At 43.3% G+C, this 19483-nt stretch overlaps 1 protein-coding gene across 1 annotated transcript in view; it reads right to left on the minus strand.

Moving 5' to 3' along the window:
- Positions 1 to 19483, minus strand: part of Fam53a (family with sequence similarity 53 member A) — a 73094-nt gene that overhangs the window by 16770 nt on the left and 36841 nt on the right. The window lies entirely within an intron of this gene.

Raw genomic sequence — 19483 nt, forward strand, 5'->3', positions numbered from 1 at the left:
AATTCCAGGTCAGCCTGGGCTAGAGTGAAACTTTCACCTCGAAAAATAAAAAAATAAAAAATAAAAAAAACTACAGGAGAGGAGACAATGGCAGCCACACCTTGGAAGCTAGAAAACCCAGGAAGCAGATTTTCAGCTTTGAGAACACCACTGTACGCTACTGGGCACCCCAGGCCTGCTCCAGCAGTTAAACATACATCCTTCTTGACTCCAGCTCCTGGCTAGGATTTCCTTTATGAATACAGACTGGGGTACCAGGGGCAAACACAGAGTTCTGCACTAGGGACAGCCTGATAAAAGGGACATCATGGGCTCTATGCTCTTCAACTCCAGAAGTGATGAATGTGAACAGCTGTCAGCCAAGATCCATACGCTTAGAAAGCAAGACAGACCAAAACTGAGAGTGGGAAACAGAAAGAATCAGCAAAATAAAGCTAGTCAATAAACAGAATTTGGGTTATAGCTCAGTGGTACAGTACTTGTTTAGCATGCCACAAGGCCATGAATTCCATCCCTAGCACTGAAACAAAAAGAAAAAAAAAATAATAAAAGCAACAAGAGGTGAACTTTCCATTGTGGTCAGTCTTAACCTAAGCATGACAAGAGAATATGTTACACAGCAAATCAGAACAAGCATACTTGTCAGAAAGAAAGGAGCATGTGGAGAAAACAGATCAGCGCTCTGGAAAATGAATCAGCCTGACATAACAGGCTACAAGTTCAGAGCCTCCAGTATGTGTATCCACAACTGATGAAGCATGCTGGGCAAAGACTGCCCCATCCATGCCCCCCACACCCTGTGAGGTGGCCTGAGGGAAGACACTCCTACAAGTACTTCCTCCAAACCCAGCATGCCCATACCTACTTGAAATATTATCACTGCAAGGCAAGGCTTACACTGTCAGACAAGACACACTCAACATTAGGAAACTGTCAGCAGAAGGCCACGTTTGAAGGAGAAAAGCATACATTTCCATAGCTGTTGGAAAGATCTCAACAAAACTTAGCACCAACTTTTCAGCCTTATAAGTTTACATACACACACTGAAAATAAGAATCAACAAAGAGAGGCAGAGGTAGGAGGATTGCTGTGGTTCAAAGCCACACTGAGGCTACACAGTGAACTCCAGGTCAACCTGGGCTAGAATGAGACTCTACATCAAAACAAAACAAAAGAATTGACAAAGAAATCAAGCAACTTCCTCTACATGACTGAAACGGGGCCCAGAAGCCAGCATTTGACTATATAGGGCAAGGCCAGGGAACAGCAGCCACATGATACCAACACCACAATGAACTCCATCAGCTACCAAGGCCTAGATCAGAACTCCCATTAGCTGATGCATACATATGGCCTGGGAGTATGCCAACAAAAAGTATTATCTGTATGTGGGGGCTATTCCTGGCCAAGGGTAGACCATGCCACTGAAATACTGTTTCTGTTTAGCTTATCTGACCTGAAATCCCATCCACCAAGCCTTTAGCATAGCATTTGGTATGTTCAGCACCAGCAGGCCCCACTGGCCTGGGAAGAGGTGACCATCTCCAGCCCCATACCACAGGAGGGCAGCAGTCAGGACACAGCCAGCCTATTTGTGCATCTTTCAAATGAAAGAGCACAAATCAGAGGTAGTCATGCTGGGAAAACAGCACTAGTCCCATGTCAGCTCAGTGGGGACACAGAGAGCTGTGGGCAGCCTGGCTCGCTGTACTCCATTTGCACAAAAGCTCCCCAAGCTGCTACCCTCTATGCTATACCCTCACAGAACTAGGTAGGGCTTTGCAGGGTCCTCCCTCAGCTAAACTAATAGTAACCTGGCCACTCCTGGTCAATGGTCCATTATGAGGGTTCATCTACCTAGCTTTCTGCAACTTGTGGTCACACAAGGCGCACATACAACCACAGCAGCACAACACAACTTAAAAAAAAAATAATGAGGAGGGTACTGAATAGGCTGATATTATATATATGTAAGTACAATGGTTGAGATGGGGAGGTAATATGACGGCAAATGGAATTTCAAAGGGGAAAGTGTCAGGGGGGAGGGAGGGAATTACCATGGGATATTTTTTTATAATCATGGAAAATGTTAATAAAAATTTAAAAATTAAAAAAAAAGTCCGCGTACAATGGGCTGGAGAGATGGTTTAGCGGTTAAACGCTTGCCTGTGAAGCCTAAGTACCCCAGTTCGAGGCTCGATTCCCCAGGACCCATGTTAGCCAGATGCACAAGGGGGCGCACGTGTCTAGAGTTCGTTTGCAGTGGCTGGAAGCCCTGGTGCGCCCATTCTCTCTCTCTCTCTGCCTTTTTCTCTGTCTGTCACTCTCAAATAAACAAACAAATAAATAAAATAAAATAGAGAATCTTAAAAAAAAAATAATGAGGAGGGTACTGAATAGGCTGATATTATATATATGTAAGTACAATGGTTGAGATGGGGAGGTAATATGATGGAGAATGGAATTTCAAGGAGGAAAGTGGAGAGCGAGGAAGGGAATTACCATGGGATTTTTTTATATAATCATGGCAAATGCTAATAAAAATTTTAAAAATAAATAAATAAACAGAAGATTGAAAGAATAAAATAAAATAAAACACATTATGATTTTCTTTTTTGTTTGTTTTGTTTTGTTTTGTTTTGTTGTTTTCTGAGGTAAGGTCTTGCTCTAGCACAGGCTGACCTGTAATTCACTCTGTATTCTCAGGCTGGCCTCAAATGCATAGCAATCCTCCTATGTCTCCCAAGTGCTGGGATTAAAGGTGTGCGCCACCATGCCAGCTCTATGATTTTATCAATGTATGCCAAGTCCATGGGTGAAAGTACAGCAGTGACAAAAAACAGAATATCTAATTTCCAAATATCTCCCCACAAGATACTTCCCTTTATTAACTTTTTTTGAGTTTCCATAAGTATAAACAATAAACCATGATGATTCCCTCCCTCACTCCCATTCTCCCCTTTCAAATCCACCCTCCATCAAACCTCCTATCCCTCCCAATTATTTTCTATTTTGATGTCATCATTTTTTTTAACCTCCCACCAGGAAGTTTAGCAGTAGGTGCTGAGACTCCTGCAGAAAGTGAATTTCCTTCAAGGAGGAGGAAGCCACATCATCAAGCAGTTACAAACGCACTCACAGAACGGCCACAAGACACTGAAGTTCCTCCTTTCACTGGGAGGAGATCCTAGAGTGTGTCCCTGGTGACTCCCAGCAGGCCTGTGCTCCTTGACTCTCATGTATGAAACTGTATCTCTACCCTGTCACAGTGTGCCTTTTCCCCAGGGTAGTTATGTCTCCTGGGTTGGAGCCAACCCTGCTCCAGCATGGCCTCATCTTTCTAACATATATAAAGACCTTATTGCCAGATAAGGGTATCTCACATGTTAGGACCTAAAAACACCTGTTGGGGAGGGAAGTGGGGAGATGCAACCCACAATGCCAAGTATGCTTCCTCTCACAGGAATGTGAAGGAGCACATGAACATGGTCATGGGGCATGATCATGGCACACCTGTCCTCTAGAATTCTACATGGAAAGCTCCATATGGGGTCCTGTGGAAACTAGTCAGGACTGGAAGAAGCATGTGTCTGTGCTTAGAAGGCCAGAGATAACAAGAGCAATGGCAGAAAGCTGGTGAGAAGAAGAAAGCCAGCAGATGTCATGGGTAGCAATGGCAGCCAGAGAAGCCCCTCTAAGGGGTGTCATGCATGCCAAGACTGAAAGATGAACAAAGGAGAAGAGGACAAAGGTCAGGAGTGGTGCTGAGGACAGAGGGCAGATAACAGCCAAGTAGGAGAAGCATGGCTCAGGTCGCACAACTGGTCAGGTCAGAAGGTGGGCCTTGGCCAGGGACAGTGCTCTGGCAAGAGCTAAGAAAGAACTACAAACTCAGGCACTCTAGTGGCACAGGCAGCCCACAGCCCACCCCTTCTGGACATTGACTCTCCATGTGCAATAGACATGCTGCAGAAGATAGGCTACATGAATATAAGACCCACAGAGACCAAACGGTTAGACATCCCTGGGCTAAAGTGAGCTCACTTTCACTCTCCCTTCAGAGGCAGCATAGTCACAAAAACTCCTAAATTAGGCTGGAGCCAGGAGTGGTGGTGCACGCCTTTAATCCCAACACTCAGGAGGCAGAGGTAGGAGGACTGCTGTGAGTTTGAAGCCACCGTGAGACTACATAGCAAATTCCAGGTCAGCCTGAGCCCGAGTGATACCCTAGCTTGAAAAAAACAAAACAAAACAAAACAAAACAAAACAAAAAAACTCCCAAAGGCTGGCCCTCCTTTGTAAGTGAGCCAGTGGCTTAGCTGACCTCTATCCTGCACCCTACCACTTATCACTCAGCCACACCTGGAAAAGCCTCACCTTACAGCCCTAGCAACTGCCATCCCACTTGGCAGCTCTAGTTTTGGCCTCAGCAGGTGATACCAGTTCCTTGGACCCCTCAGATACCCATCAAGCATTCTAGGACAGAGGACAAAATCCTCACCCTGGCCCTAGGTCTTCCTCCCTTCTTCCTCATATTGTGGCCATACCAGCACCTTAAGGCCAGGAGTGGCACACTCTGTGCAGGTACTCTTCTCCACAAAGGCAGCACAGGAGAAGCCACCAATTCAGCACACTACCTTGCTCTTTACTTGTGTGTGACAAACTTTATGACACCACAATAGGTTCTACTTTTCTTTCTTTTTTTGAGGGGGGGTTTCAAGCTCTGGCCCAGGCTGACCTTGAATTCACTATGTAGTCCCAGGCTGGCCTCAAACTCACAGTGATTCTCCTATTTCTGCCTCCTGAGTGCTAGGATTAAAGGCTTGTACCACCACATCCCGTACTTTTTTTTTTTTTTTTTTTTTTTTTTTTTTGAGGTAGAGTCTCATTCTAGCTCAGGCTGGAATTCACTATGGAGTCTCAGGATGTCCTCAAATGCATGGCAATCCTCCTACCTCTGCCTCTCCAGTGCTAAGATTAAAGGTGTGCACCACCACACCCAGCTCACCTTTCTGTTTAATTCAAGTTTATTACACAGAATCAAATATAGCACAGCAAGACCCTCAGCTGGTGTCCTGTGGTTATCTCAACAAAGTCCCACTTTTTGTTTAACAGTCCCTCTGCAGGCCTTGGGACCATATCCGAACTTGGCTCATAAAGGCATTACTCCCACCCTCCTCCATGTTCCCACATCTCTTGTGCCCACAATCTCCCTCTGTACAAGGATCCCAATCATTTGTGATTAAGACCAACTCCTGAAGTATTACTTCTTAACTAATTGCATGTACAATACCCCTATTTCCAAATAAGCTGGCATTATGAAGGACTGGGACTTAGGACTTCACCATACAAATTTAGGGGTGCCCCATTCAACCCCACTGTGGTGGTTTGATTCAAGTGTCCTCCATAAATTTACATGGTCTGAATGCTAGGTTCCCAGCTGAGGGAAATTTGACAATTAAGGCCTCCTGGAGGCAGTGTATTATTGGGGCAGGATTACAGGTATTACAGCCAGTTTGCCCTTGCCAGCATTTGACACACTCTCCTGTTGCTATTGTCTTCCTTATGTTGGCCATGCCATCATTTTCTCCTGCCATGGTGGAGCTTCCCCTCGAGCCTGTGAACCAAAATAAACCTCTTTTTTCCAGAAGCTCATCTTGATTGGGTGATTTCTGCAAGCAATGTGAACCTGACTGCCACAGTAAAGCTGGTCCTGAGAAGTGATATCATTTGTTGCTAGAAACCTGACTGCATGGCTTTTGGCCTTTTGGAGCTGATTTTCAAGAGGAATGATTTTCAAGAGGCCTAAGAGATGCCTTACAGTGCTTTAAGTACAGCTTGGTGGACTATTCTGGTCAAACTCAGACCTGAATACAGTAAGAACTATGGACTGTGAGGTTTGGCTTATGAGGATAAGAAAGAGCTTTGCCTGGACTGGGCTAGAAGCAGTTTGTGTGAGAGGTTTGCTGTTATGCCCATGTCCTGAGAGTTGTGCAGGACTGCATTGCATAGAAATGGACGGTGTGAGCAGAGGGATATGGCACAGAAATGAAATCTTTGGGCTGAAACTTCTGCCCATTCAGCTGCAATTATATGAGAGATTACAACCTTTGAGACTGGGCCATATGACCTGCACTGGGGCAACAGGAAGAATGTAGACTCTTTTGAAGGGGCCTGAATGCACAAGAGTGTCCTGTTCCTCAAAGTCTGCTTTATTTACCCCAGGATTAACAAACTGGCACCCTACCTGGTATTATGGAGAATAAGAAATGCAAGAAAGAGATGATCATTGAATCTGTAACACAGTCTTGTTTTGGAAACAGCCATGGGCAATGTGGAGCAGGTTTGCTGGATGCCAGCATGGAGACCCAATGAAGCCATGAGGATGAACTGTGGGTTGCAGTGGAGACCCAGTGAAGATGCCAGGACCACAAGATGGCTGCTAAGGAAAGCTGCTGGCCTTGGATGAAGTTTTCCAGGTGGAATTAGAACTATAGAGACTTGTTGCTGGTTAGTATTATCAGACTTGGAGATTTGTCACTGGACTTAAGAGCTACAGAGTTTGATGTTTGCCCAGGTTGAGTCAGCAAGCAAAAATAAGCCCTTTTTTCCAAAAAGTTTTTCTTGGTTGGATGATTTCTGCCAACAAAGTGAACCAGACTGCAACACCCATGGTATAGGATCAAAGTACATGCATCTATATACATTTGAACCCTGAAGATCTGCCCATCAGCCCTTCTCCAGACACACTGCCAACTCTTTAGCTCAGGATCTGGACTGATGAACAAGTGACTCGAAAGAGCCTCACTCAACACCAGCTGCCTTGCCTCTCACACAGCCCCCTGCATCAACCCATGCCATGCCTCCCAAGGGCTCTGAACATTTTTGTTAATCTTCCTTGACACAAAATGAGTGAAGTCTGTTTCAAAGCTTCTAATGACCTCCTCTGAAAGTCCCCAGTATAATTCCAAACCTCTCAGGATAAGCTCTGCTGGGTCACAGATGTGGGAACCCTTGTGCTCTGAATCTCCTAGAGCCTAACTGCCTCATGTGCAGGCCTGGGGGTGGTGAGACTGCCCTCACCCTCACCTTGCAGTTTCCTAGGAATCATGCCTCTTAAGCCTCAGGTAGGGCTTTCTAACCTAGCAACCAAGTCCTCAGGCCTCAGAAGCTTGCTAGTTGCTGAGTGTCCTCAGTGCCCATCTGCTACTAGACTCCAACTGTCCTCTCCTGACCAGTGGCTCATTCCCTCCTCCCTCTGCCACCTCTCTACTCTGTAGTTGTGACTACTTTACTTTCTAGAGCCCATCCTTGGCTTCATCTTCCAAGCATTCCTGTGACACCTGACTCTTCCCTGGGTGTACCTGACCCTGGGTGTGACGTCTCTGAGCACTCGGCTTTAGAGTCTATTTTTCTCTCTTCCCTGGACCATCATTGAGCTGCTTAATACACACCTCAAGATCCCTGGTATACTCTGCTGTCAGGTAGGAGTTTCCTTTGATGTCAATCATTTTGTTGTCCACTTGGTGGAAGTGAAAGCTCTCATCACCACCTCACTGCCAAGAGACTCAGAGGCTTACAGGCCCACAACTCCTAGGGGTGAAAAGAACTCATCCTGGCATGTAACCAGGCAGGCCACCTGACATGAAAGAATTCAGTAAGGATTTGCAGCACAAAGGAATCTGCAGGGACAACCAGGCTACCAAGCAGCCTGGAGACAACATGAACAGAAAGAGAATGTCACTTTTAAGTAGCAGTTCTTGGCACCTCCTGAGGCTCAGGGCAGGTACCTAGCCAACCCAGGCCTTACTGCTGGCAGTAGAATTCAAATCTAGACTCTGAATAATCTACTTTCCTTTCTCTATTCTGGCTCCTAATGTATAAGGCAGAAAGAATAGCTTCCAAGTCCTGATTACAAAGCTTGCTATGCAAGAAAAGCAGCCTATAGCACTTAAATCTGGCCAATAATGAATTCCCAGTGTCCATGTTGCTTCTGTGCAAGTACAAAAGCACTGCAGCCTTAGGAGGTTCCAACAGGAAGACAACAGCCTGCTAGTTCCACTAAGCCTATACTGTCCACCTCAAGGAGCAACAAGCATACTGTCACATAGCACCAGCCAGTTTCCTTTTTGTTTCGATTGCTCTCAAAAAGTAACTAAGGGCTGGAGAGATGACTTAGCAATTACACAGACATTTGACATTTGCAGACACTTGCCTGCAAAGCTAAAGAACCCAGGTTTGATTCCCCAGGACCCACGTAAGCCAGATGCACAAGGTGGTGCATGTGTCTGGAGTTCATTTGCAGTGGCTGGAGGCCCTGGCATGCCCATTCTCATTCCCCTCCTCCTTCTTTCTTTCTCTCAAATAAATAAAAATAAATTTTAGGGATGAAGAGATGGCTTAGCGGTTAAGGCATTTACCTGCAAAGCCAAAGGATCCCAGTTCGACTCTCCAGGACCCACGTAAGCCAGATGCACAAGGGGGCACATGCATCTGGAGTTAGTTTGATGTGGCTGGAGGCCCTGGCATGACCATTCTCTCCCTCTCCCTCTTTCTCCCTCTCTCTTTGTCCCCCTCTTTCTCTCTTTCAAATCAATAAATAAAATATATTTTTTAAAAATTCTTAAGTACCTAAAAGCAGGGTACAGTGGCTCATGGTTAGAGTCCCAGCTACAAGAGGCTAAGGCAGAAATGTCAAGTCTAGAGATTAGAAACCAGAGAGATTCCATTCCTTAGAGAAAAATAAAACAGGGCTGGAGAGATGGCTTATTGGTTAAGGCGCTTATCTTTAAAACTTAAGGACCTGAGTTTGATTCCCCAGTACCCACAAAAGCCAGATGCACAAGGTGGCACATGTGTCTGGAGTTTGTTTGCAGTGGCTACAGGCCCTGGTACACTCATTCTCTATCTGCCTCTCTTTCTCTCAGGAGGGAGGGAGGGAGGAAAGAAGGAAGGGAGGGAAGAAGGAAGGGAGGGAAGAAGGAAGGAAAGAAGGGAGAAAAGAAGGAAAAAGGGAAGGAAGGAAAGAAGGAAGGAAAAAAGAAACAAAGTACTTGAACAATTACTAATAATCTATAGCACATCAATTATTAGCTGCTAATGTGAGTGGTAGCTTTAGAACCTTCCTAGAGACCCCACATTCTTCTCTGGAGATCCCTACACACTCATCTCTCAAGACCCTTGCACACTCCTCTCTAAACTCCTGCACACTGCTTACCAGCTCCTCTCAATAGTGAACAGGAGCTAGGTGGCAGAGACAAAGTAGAAAAGGTTTCAACTGCCTGGTTCTCACATAGCCAAGGTATCAGACAGCAGCAAAAGCATCACATGAGACTCTAGCCAGACCCACCTGGCCAACCTTCCTAAGAACCCACAGGAGGACCACACCACTGAATTACATGCCCTTGGAACCATGAGCAATAGTCTATTATTACTGCTTCAGGCTAGCAGTGTTGTTCATTATACTAACATATTAGCTCAAATACTAACACTTAATCCAGAGAATGGAGCCAAATGCTCTGTCTCTCTCCTGGGACCAATCAGTGACCACTCCTACAGGAGGCCACACAAGCCACTCAAGTGAAATCACCATGGACTGCCAACATAGTTTGCCCATTCTCTTTTCGTGGTCACTGACCAGTTGGTACTCAGAGCATCCTTTAAGACAGCTTACCCAGGGTTGGAGAGATGGCTTAGCAATTAAGGCTCTTGCCTGTAAAGCCTAATGACCGAAGTTCAATTCCTAGTACCCACATAAAGCCAGATGCACATGCACCTGGAGCTTGTTTGCAGTGGCTGGAGGCCCTGGTGAACGCATTTTCTCTCTCTCTTCTCTCGCCCTGCTTGCAAATATTTTTTTTTTTTAAATTTTAAGAGATCACATTTAGATATCACATTGCTTTCAGAGGACCTGAAACAAATCCTTGTTTGGGTGCACACGGTTGGTGCTACTGATATTCTGTGCAACTCTTTTTGAAAAGACTCTTCTGAACAAGACAAAACAAAACAAAGAGTACAAAACCTGCCTGTCATGACACATATCTTGCTAGTATTAAAATCCACAACTAGTTGGCTTAGACAACAGGATGTTTAGTCTAAAAGTGCACTGAAATGAAAGTCTGTTCATGTAATCCATCACACTGACAGGCTAAAGAAGAAAAAAAAATCACATTTTCAGATCAAAAGATACATAAAAACCATTTGACAAAATCCAATGCCTATTCATGATAAAATTTCAGCAAGTAGAAGGCCTTGTTATTGGGCTATGAGTACACTTCACCATTGAGTGAAATAAGGGCCCTTACATAAGAGGTTACCCTTGAGTATGCAAGTACATGCCTTCTCCCTTACATCACATGAGAACAGTCTTCTCCCTCTTCTAATATGTGAGGACATGGCCTCACTCCCTTCTACCACATAAAGACACAGCTCCCCTCCCCTGTAGTACTAGAGTGCATTCTCCGGACTGAAGGGATGGCTTAGCAGTTAAGGCACTTGTCTGCAAAGCCAAAGGACCCAGGTTCGATTCCCCAGGACCAAGGTTAGCCAGACACAAGGGTGCACCACACCCAGAGTTTGCCTGCAGTGGCTGGATGCCCTGGCACACCCATTCTCATTTTTTTCCTCTCTCTCTCCCCCTTCTCTGTCAAATAAATAAAAATAAAATATTTAGAGTGTACATACTCCCCTACCCTGCCCACTCAAGGACTCTACCTCCCTCTCTTATACTATGTGAGGACCCTGCCTTTTTCCTTTCCTCCAAACATGTGAGAACACAGCCTTCCCTTCCCTCAACCACATAATAATAATGGCCTTCCCTTCTACCACATGAGAATATGGCCTTCCCTCCCTTCCACAACTTGAGGACACAGCCTTCCCTCCCTTCTACCACATAAGAACATTGCCTTCTCAACAAAATCATAAATAAAAATTCCCAAAATTAAGGAAGTAGATGCCACACCAGATACAGGAGGCACTGAGAACACCAAACAGACATGACCAGAAAAGAATCTCTGTTAGTCATATTATAATTAAACTATTAAATATATAGACTAATAAAAGTATATTGAAAGCAGCAAGAAAGAAGCTATAAGTCAGTTATAAAGACAAGAACATCAAAGTAATAGATTTCTCAACAGAAACTTGAGAAGCCAGAAGAGCTTTGAATGATGCATTACAAATTCTGAAAGACAATGGCTGCCAACTCAGACTATACCCAGTAAAGCTACCTGTCATCATTGAAAGACAAAAAAAGAACTTTTCATGATTTAAAAAAACCACACTGAACACCAATAACCTCACTGGGGGCCCTCAGTGGAATGGAGGCAGAGGAATAACCTGAAGGGAATATGACCAGTATGTGATATTTTCATAGAGTAAAGTTCATAATTAGTAAAATAATAAATAATAGGAGCCAAGTATGGTGGTGCATACCTTTAATCCCAGTGCTTGGGAGGCTGAAGTAGTGAATTGCAGGTCAGCCTGGATTAGATCAAGACCCTACCTTGAAAAACCAAAAAGTACATAACAATTCTAAACACATATGTACTGAACACAAGTATACCAAATTTCATTAAACACTAACAAATATAAAGTCATAGGTTAATCCCAGTACAATAGTAGTGAGCAACTTCAATACCCAACTCTCACCAATGACAATGCATCTAACAAAAAATAAACAGAGGCATCTGGGTTAAATGACATCATAGAGCAAGTGAGTCTAACAGACATCTACAGAACATTCCATCCAAATGTTGCAGTATTCTTTTCAGCAGAGCACTGAACTTTCTCTAAAACAGATACAAGACACAAAATAAATCTCAACAAATACAGGAAAACTGAAATAAATGCTTGTGTTCTATCTGATCACAATGGAATAAAACTACTAATCAACAGCATTACAAACATACACAAAGTCATGAAAATTAAAAAATACATTATTGGCCAGCATGGTGGTGCACGCCTTTAATACAGCACTCAGGAGGCAGAGGTAGGAGGATAGCCATGAGTTTGAGGCTACCCTGAGACTACATAGCTAATTCCAGGTCAGCCTGGGCTAGAGTGGGACCCTACCTACAAAAGGAAAAAAAAATACATTATTAAATGATGAATGGGTCATTGAAGAAGCTAAGAAGAAAATTTTAAAATTCCTGGAATCAAATGATAATGAAATTATACCAAAACATATAAGAATGGAAATTTCTCAAAAAGCTGAAAATAAGCCGGGTGTTGCGGCACACACCTTTAATCACAGCACTCAGGAGATAGAGGTAGTAGGATCACATGAGTCCGAGGCCACCCCGAGACTACATAGTGAATTCCAGGTCAGCCTAAGATAGAGTGAGACTCTACATCAAAAAAAAAAAAAAAAAAAAGCTAAAAATAGAATTAACTTATGACACAGCTATACCAATCCTGGGCATATACCCTAAAGATAGCACACTCTAATTTAATGACACTTGCTCTGTCATGTTTGTTGCTGTTCTAATTCATAATCACTAGGAAAGGGCATCAGCCTAGATGCCTATCTACTGATGAAAGAATTATGAAGATGTGGTACATATATGCAATGTAGTTTTATTCAGGCGTAAAGGAAAATAGAATGATGAAATTTGCAGGAAAATGGCTGTACCTATGAAAATCATAGTAAGGTAGGTAACAGAGGCTCAGAAACACAGATGCCTATGTTCTCTTTTATATACATACCCTAGTTTTGAACTTCTATATTAGTGGCTACAAGTTGTAGTGTACAGGCCAAGAAGCTAGAAAAAGACCATGGGAGGATAGTAGAAAACATGGGGTTAATAGTGGTAAGGAAAGGTTTAAGCAGGGATGGGGTGGGGAAACAGGGACAGAGGGAAGATATATCAAAACTAAAGATCATATGGGGCTGGAGCTCAGTGGTTAAGTATGTTTCCTGGGTAAGCATGAGAACCTGAGGGGTCTGACACTATGTAAATTTAAATCTCCAGATCCCACATAAAACAGCTGTATACTTGTAATTCTAGTCCTAAAGGGGAGCAGAAAATGGAGAATCTTTGGAGTCACTACAGCTGAACGAGCAACCCCTTTGTTATTGGGTACCACAAAGGCATATGCACAAGCATACACCATACATACCACATCATATAAGCAAAAAAAAAAAAAAACACTTTTTTTAAGTTTAAAAACTAAAGATATGTAAATAAGCCATATGGAAACCTACTTACTTGGTAAGCCACTTACAATATAATGCACTTGCCTGCCAAGCCTAACAACAAGGGCTCAATTCCCCAGTACCCACATAAAGTCAGATGCACAAAGTGGCACAAGTATCTGGAGTTTGTTTGCAGTGGCAGGAGACCCTGATGCACCAATTCTCTTCGTGTTTCTCTCTCACTCGTTCGCTCACTCTTACTCTCTCATGTTTTAAAAAAAGGCCAGTCTCTTGGGCTTGCCTCAAAAAAGAAAATTTCTGGCTGGAAGGATAGCTTAGTGGTTAAGGCACTTGCCTGCAAAGCCAAAGGACCCAGGTTCAATTCCCCAGGACCCACATAAGCCAGTGGCACATGCATCTGGAGTTTGTTTGCAGTGGCTGGAGGCCCTGGTGTACCTATTTTCTCTCTATATCTGCTTTTCTTTCTCTCCCTCTCTCTTAGATAAATAAATATCAAACAAAAAAGAAAAATATTAAAAAGTGTTTGAAGCAGGGAGTGGTGGCACATGCCTTTAATTCCAGCACTCAGATGGTAGAGATAGGTGGATCACCATGAGTTCAAGGCCACCATGAGACTACATAGTGAATTCCAGGTCAGCCTGAGCCAGAGCGAGACCCTATCTCAAAACAACAAAAAAAGTGTTTGAATGAAGGTCCCCTATGTGGGTAGATGAAGCTGCTTCTAGAAGCCATAGGTTATTGATCAAAATTCTAGTGCCAGCACCAGTGCCAATTAGTTGGTCAGAGAAGCTACAGAGGTCCCCTGGTTGTCTACCAAAACTAGATGTTAAGTCCTTATTGATAAAGACACCACACGTTTCAGTTGTAGGGCATAAACCAAGCTGTAACTGAACTAGAAGCTTCCTCCCTGCCAGCCAGCTTTCTTTGTACCAGAAGATGCTATGCAAGCTGCTGGGGGGAAAAAGCCATTAAGTCCTACCCAGTGGTGGACAGAGTGTTCCACAGCTGACCTGCCAAACAAGGTAAGCCCACAGGTACAATAGTGACTAACCAACTGCTTTCTGATTGGATTTTAGGCCCATTCCACAGGAGGCATTTCATACCTGATACTATATATATAAACCTGGCTAGGGACATAGGCCATTACTATGGTTATGCTGAGTGGACAGCATGTAAAATACCTTCTAAATATCTACATTTGGTCCCATATGTTAGTACTGATTGAAGCCTTGTTCACAGAATTTTCTTACTACAATGGGCAGTGGTTCATGCATAGATGCACAGCTTTGAAACTGTGTGCTCAGTCTCAAAGAGAATATCTTAAACTATATCCATATCCTCCAAAACTCAGGAAATCTTGAGGAACAGAGAGCAGAGAGAATTAAAGGGCAGAAGGATAGGGAGGAGGGCTGCAAAACACTGTCATATGCTCCTTACAATGTGCTCCCTTCAGACACAAAATGGCCTGCATATCCATGACCTCACTGTGCCTGACACTACCTACACAAGAACATCATAAGAGGAGGAAAAGATCATGACATCAAAATAAAAGAGAGACTGATTGAAATGGGGAGGGGATATGATGGAGAATAGAATTTCAAAGGAGAAAGTGGGGGAAGGGAGGGTATTGCCATGGGATATTTTTTATAATCATGGAAAATGTTAATAAAATTGAGGGAAAAAAACTGTCATATGAATATAACATCACCATTATATTCATGAACTCACAGCAGCTTTGGTTTCCAGCCTGTCAATATATCCATCATCAATAAGGGAAGGATACATGAGACCCCAAACTTCTCAGTCTAGCTAATGGGTTAAAAAAATAAAAGGCACGAAAGTAAGATGTACAGCCGGGCGTGGTGGTGCACGCCTTTAATCCCAGCACTCGGGAGGCAGGCAGAGGTAGGAGAATTGCCATGAGTTTGGGGCCAGCCTGAGACTACATAGTAAATTCCAGGTCAACCTGAGCCAGAGTGAGACCCTACCTTGAAAAACCAAAAAATAAAAAATAAAAAATAAAAATACATTACATATATATGTATGAATATATTAAAAATATTTTTTAAGTTATGGGAAGCAGGTGTCATGGCACATGCCTTTAATCTCAGCACTCAGGAGGCAGAGGAAGAAGGATGGCTGTGAGTTTGAGGCTACCCTGAGATGACATAATGAATCTCAGGTCAACCTGGGCTAGAGTGAGACCCTACCTTGAAACACCAAAAAGAGCCGGGCATGGTGGCGCACGCCTTTAATCCCAGCACTCAGGAGGCAGAGGTAGGAGGATCACAGTAAGTTCAAGGCCACCCTGAGACTACATAGTAAATTCCAAGTCAGCCTGGACTAGAGAAAAACCCTACCTCAAAAAAGAAAAAAAAAAAAAAACAAAAACAGAAAGAAAGAAAGAAAGAAGAAGAAAAGAAAAAGAAGCCTATGGGATATAGTGAAGGCAGTCCTAAGAGGAGATTTTTAGCACTAAGTGCCTACATTAAGAAATTGGGGGGGGGGCTGGAGAGATGGCTTAGCGGTTAAGCGCTTGCCTGTGAAGCCTAAGGACCCCGGTTCGAGGCTCGGTTCCCCAGGTCCCACGTTAGCCAGATGCACAAGGGGGCACACGCGTCTGGAGTTCGTTTGCAGAGGCTGGAAGCCCTGGCGCGCCCATTCTCTCTCTCTTCCTCTATCTGTCTTTCTCTCTGTGTCTGTCGCTCTCAAATAAATAAATAAAAAATTTAAAAAAAAAGAAATTGGGGGGGAAGGGGGAATGGAGGGATTGCTAGGTGGTTAAGGTGCTTGCTGGCAAAACCAAGGGATCCAGATTCAATTCCCCAGAGCCAGACACAAGGTAGTGCATGTGTTTGGAGTTCGTTTGCAGTAGCTAGAGGCCCTGATGCGCCCATTCTCTCCCCCCCACCCCCCCCTCAAATAAATGATTTTTTTTTGAAAAAAAAGAAAAAGAAAAAAAATTGGGGGCTGGAGAAAAGACTGAGCAGCTAAGGAGCTTACCTACAATGCCTAACAACCCAGGTTTGATTCCCCAGTACCCATGTAAAGCCAGATACACAAAGTGGTGAATGCATCTGAAGTTTGTTTGCACTGGCTAGAGGCTATGGAGCACCTATTCACTCACTCATTCTCTCTCTCTCTCTCTCTCTCTCTCTCTCTCTCTCTCTCTCTCTCTTTGCAAATAAATAAAAACTTTGTTTGCAAAAATCTTTAAAAGGCCAAATTATATGGCTCAGGAGATAAAGGTGCTTGCTTGTAAAGCCTTCCATCCTGGGTCAATTCCCCAGAACCCACATAAAGCCAGATGTACAAAGTGGCACATGCATCTGGGATTTGAGTGATAAGAGGTCCTGGTATGCCAATTTGTATTCTCTTTCTTTCTCTGATAAATAAATAAATAAAAATGTGAGCCAGGAGTGGTTGTACCCCTTTAAACTGAATGAAATAGAAATTTTTAAAAATATAATACAAAGAAAAAATGAAACAAAGAATTGATGGAGCTGGGGAGATGGGTCAACAGTTAAAGACCCAAACTTGTAAAGCCTGCCAGCAAGGTTCAGTTCCCAGCCACCCACATAAATCTGGATAGGCATTTGTTTGCAGTGGCAAGAGAACTTGGCATGCCTTTATGCATGCACACACACACACACACACTCTAATTAATTAAAAAGTTGATTCTTTGGAAGGATAAAGATCAATAAACTCTGGCTGAAGGTTCGACTCTCCAAGACCCACGTTAGCCAAATGCATAAGGGGGCACATGTGTCTAGAGTTCATTTGCAATGGCTGGAGGCCCTGGTGTGCCTATTCTCTCTCTACCCCTCTTTCTCTGTCAAATAAATAAATAAATAAAATATTTTTTGAAAAAGATTGATGAGCTGGGCGTGGTGGCTCATGCCTTTAATCCCAGCACCCAGGAGGGAGGTGGGAGGATTGCTGTGAGTTAGAGGCCACCCTGAGACTCCATAGTGAATTCCAGGTCAGCCTGGGCTACAGTGAGACCCTACCTCAAAAAACAAAAAACTAAATAAATAAATAAAAAATAAAAAAGACTGATGAACTCTTAGCAAAATTAAATGAAAGAGAAGCTGGACGTGGTGGTGCACACGTTAATCCCAGCACTCAGGAAGCAGAGACAGAAGGATTGCCGTGAGTTCAGGGCCACCCTGAGACTATATAGTAAATTCCTGGTCAGCAAGGGCTATAGCAAGACCCTACCTCAAAGAGAAAAAAAAAAAAATAAGAAGAAGGAAAAGATGCAAATTAATGGAATTAGTGAGAAGTAGGCTGGGGTGATGGCTCAACAGTTAAAGGTGCCTATTTATAAGACCTGCCAGCCTTGGTACAACTCCCAAGCCAACAATATAAAGCCAGATGTAAAAAGTAGTTTTAAGATCTGGAGTTACCTTGCAGTGGCAAGAGGCCCTGGCATGCCCAAACACACACACCTACACACATGCACGCACATGCGTGTGGCAATACATAGGTAATTTTTTTTTTTCTGAGCATGGTGGCACACACCTTTAATTCTGGCACTTAGGCCTAGGTAGGAGAATTGTTGTGAGTTCAAGGCCACTCTGAGACTAAATAGTGAATTCCAGGTCAGCCTGGGCTACAGTGAGACCCTACCTCAAAAATAAAAAATAAAATAAAATAAATTTAGCCAGGCTTCCCAGCACTGGGGAGGCAGAGGTAGGAGGATCGCCATGAGTTTGAGGCCACTCTGAGATTACATAGTAAATTCCAGGTCATCCTGAGCTAGAGTGAGATCCTACCTCAAAAAACCAAATAAATAAATAAATTTTTAAAAATTAGAGATGAAAAATGAGCCATTACTACAGGAAACAAAATTCAGGAAATTATACATACTTTAAAAATATACTCCTTTTTCTCTCTGTCTATTCCTCTCCTCTCAAATAAATAAAATAAAATAAAGGGCTGGGGAAATGGCTTAGCAGTTAAGGCATTTGCCTATGAAGCTTAAGGATCCCTGTCAATTCACCAGGACCCACATAAGCCAAATGCACAGTGGAGTGCATGTGTCTGGAGTTCCTTTGCAGTGGCTGGAGGCTCTGGCGCGCCCATTCTCTCTTTCTCTCAAATAAATAAATTAAATTAATTAAATAAAATTATACTCCACTACATCAAGCACGGTGGCACATGCCTTTAACCCCACAATTCAGGAGGCAGAGGTTGGAGGATCACCATGAGCTTGAGGCCATACTGAGATGACACAGGGAATAACAGATCAGCTGGGATAGAGTAATACCCTACCTCAAAAAAACAAAACAAGGGCTGGAGAAATGTGGCATAGTGGTTAATTTGCCTGCAAAGCCAAAGAACCCAGGTTCGATTCCCAGGACCCACGTGAGCCAGATGCACAAGGGGCACATGCATCTAGAGTTCATTTACAGTGGCTAGAGGCCCTGGTGTGCCCATTCTTTCTCTGCCTGTCTTCTGTCTTCCCTCTCTCTCTCTCTGCTTGCAAACAAATAAAACTAAAATTGTTTTTTTTTAAAAAAAAAAAAACTCCATTAAAAAGAAATGGATGAGCCAGGCATGGTGGCACATGCATTTAATTCCAGCACTCAGAAGGGGCAGAGGCAGGAGGATCACTGTGAGTTCAAGGCCACCCTGAGACTACATAGTGAATTCCAGGTTAGCCCAGGCCACATTGAGACCCTACCTCGAAAAACCAAAAACAACAAAAAAAGATATTCTAGGGGGCTGCAATATCACTCAGTTGTTAAAGGTATTGTTGAAATGGCTATCTTAACAAAAGCAATTTACAGATTTAATGAAATTCCCATCAAAATTCCATTGTTATTCTTCATTGAAATAGAATATACAAAATCTTAAAATCAATTTGGAAGCACCAAAAAAAAAAAAAAAGGAACTCTCAGAGAGCCAAAGCAATCCTGAGAATAATATATAAACTGCTGAAGATACCACCATACCTGGTTTCCATATATATTACAAGCTGGGTGTGGTGTTGCATGCCTTTAATCCCAGCTCAGAAGGAAGAGGTAGGAGGACTGCCATGACTTCGAGGACACCCTGAGACTACATAGCGAATTCCAGGTTAGCCTGAGCTACACTGAAACCCCTATCTTGAAAAGCCACATACATACACAAACATATTTTTTTTTCATGGTACTGACACAGAAACAGATATAAACCACTAGAGCCATTTGATTTTTGATAAAAATTCCAAAAGCGCTCACTGGAGAAAAGATAGCCTTTTTAATAAATGTGGCTGGGAAAACTGTTTACCTATATGTAGAAGATTGAAACTAGATCCTTCTCTCTCTCTGTGCACAAGA

This window comes from Jaculus jaculus, chromosome 11 (assembly GCF_020740685.1).
Source record: "Jaculus jaculus isolate mJacJac1 chromosome 11, mJacJac1.mat.Y.cur, whole genome shotgun sequence".
Classification (NCBI taxonomy): domain Eukaryota; kingdom Metazoa; phylum Chordata; class Mammalia; order Rodentia; family Dipodidae; genus Jaculus; species Jaculus jaculus.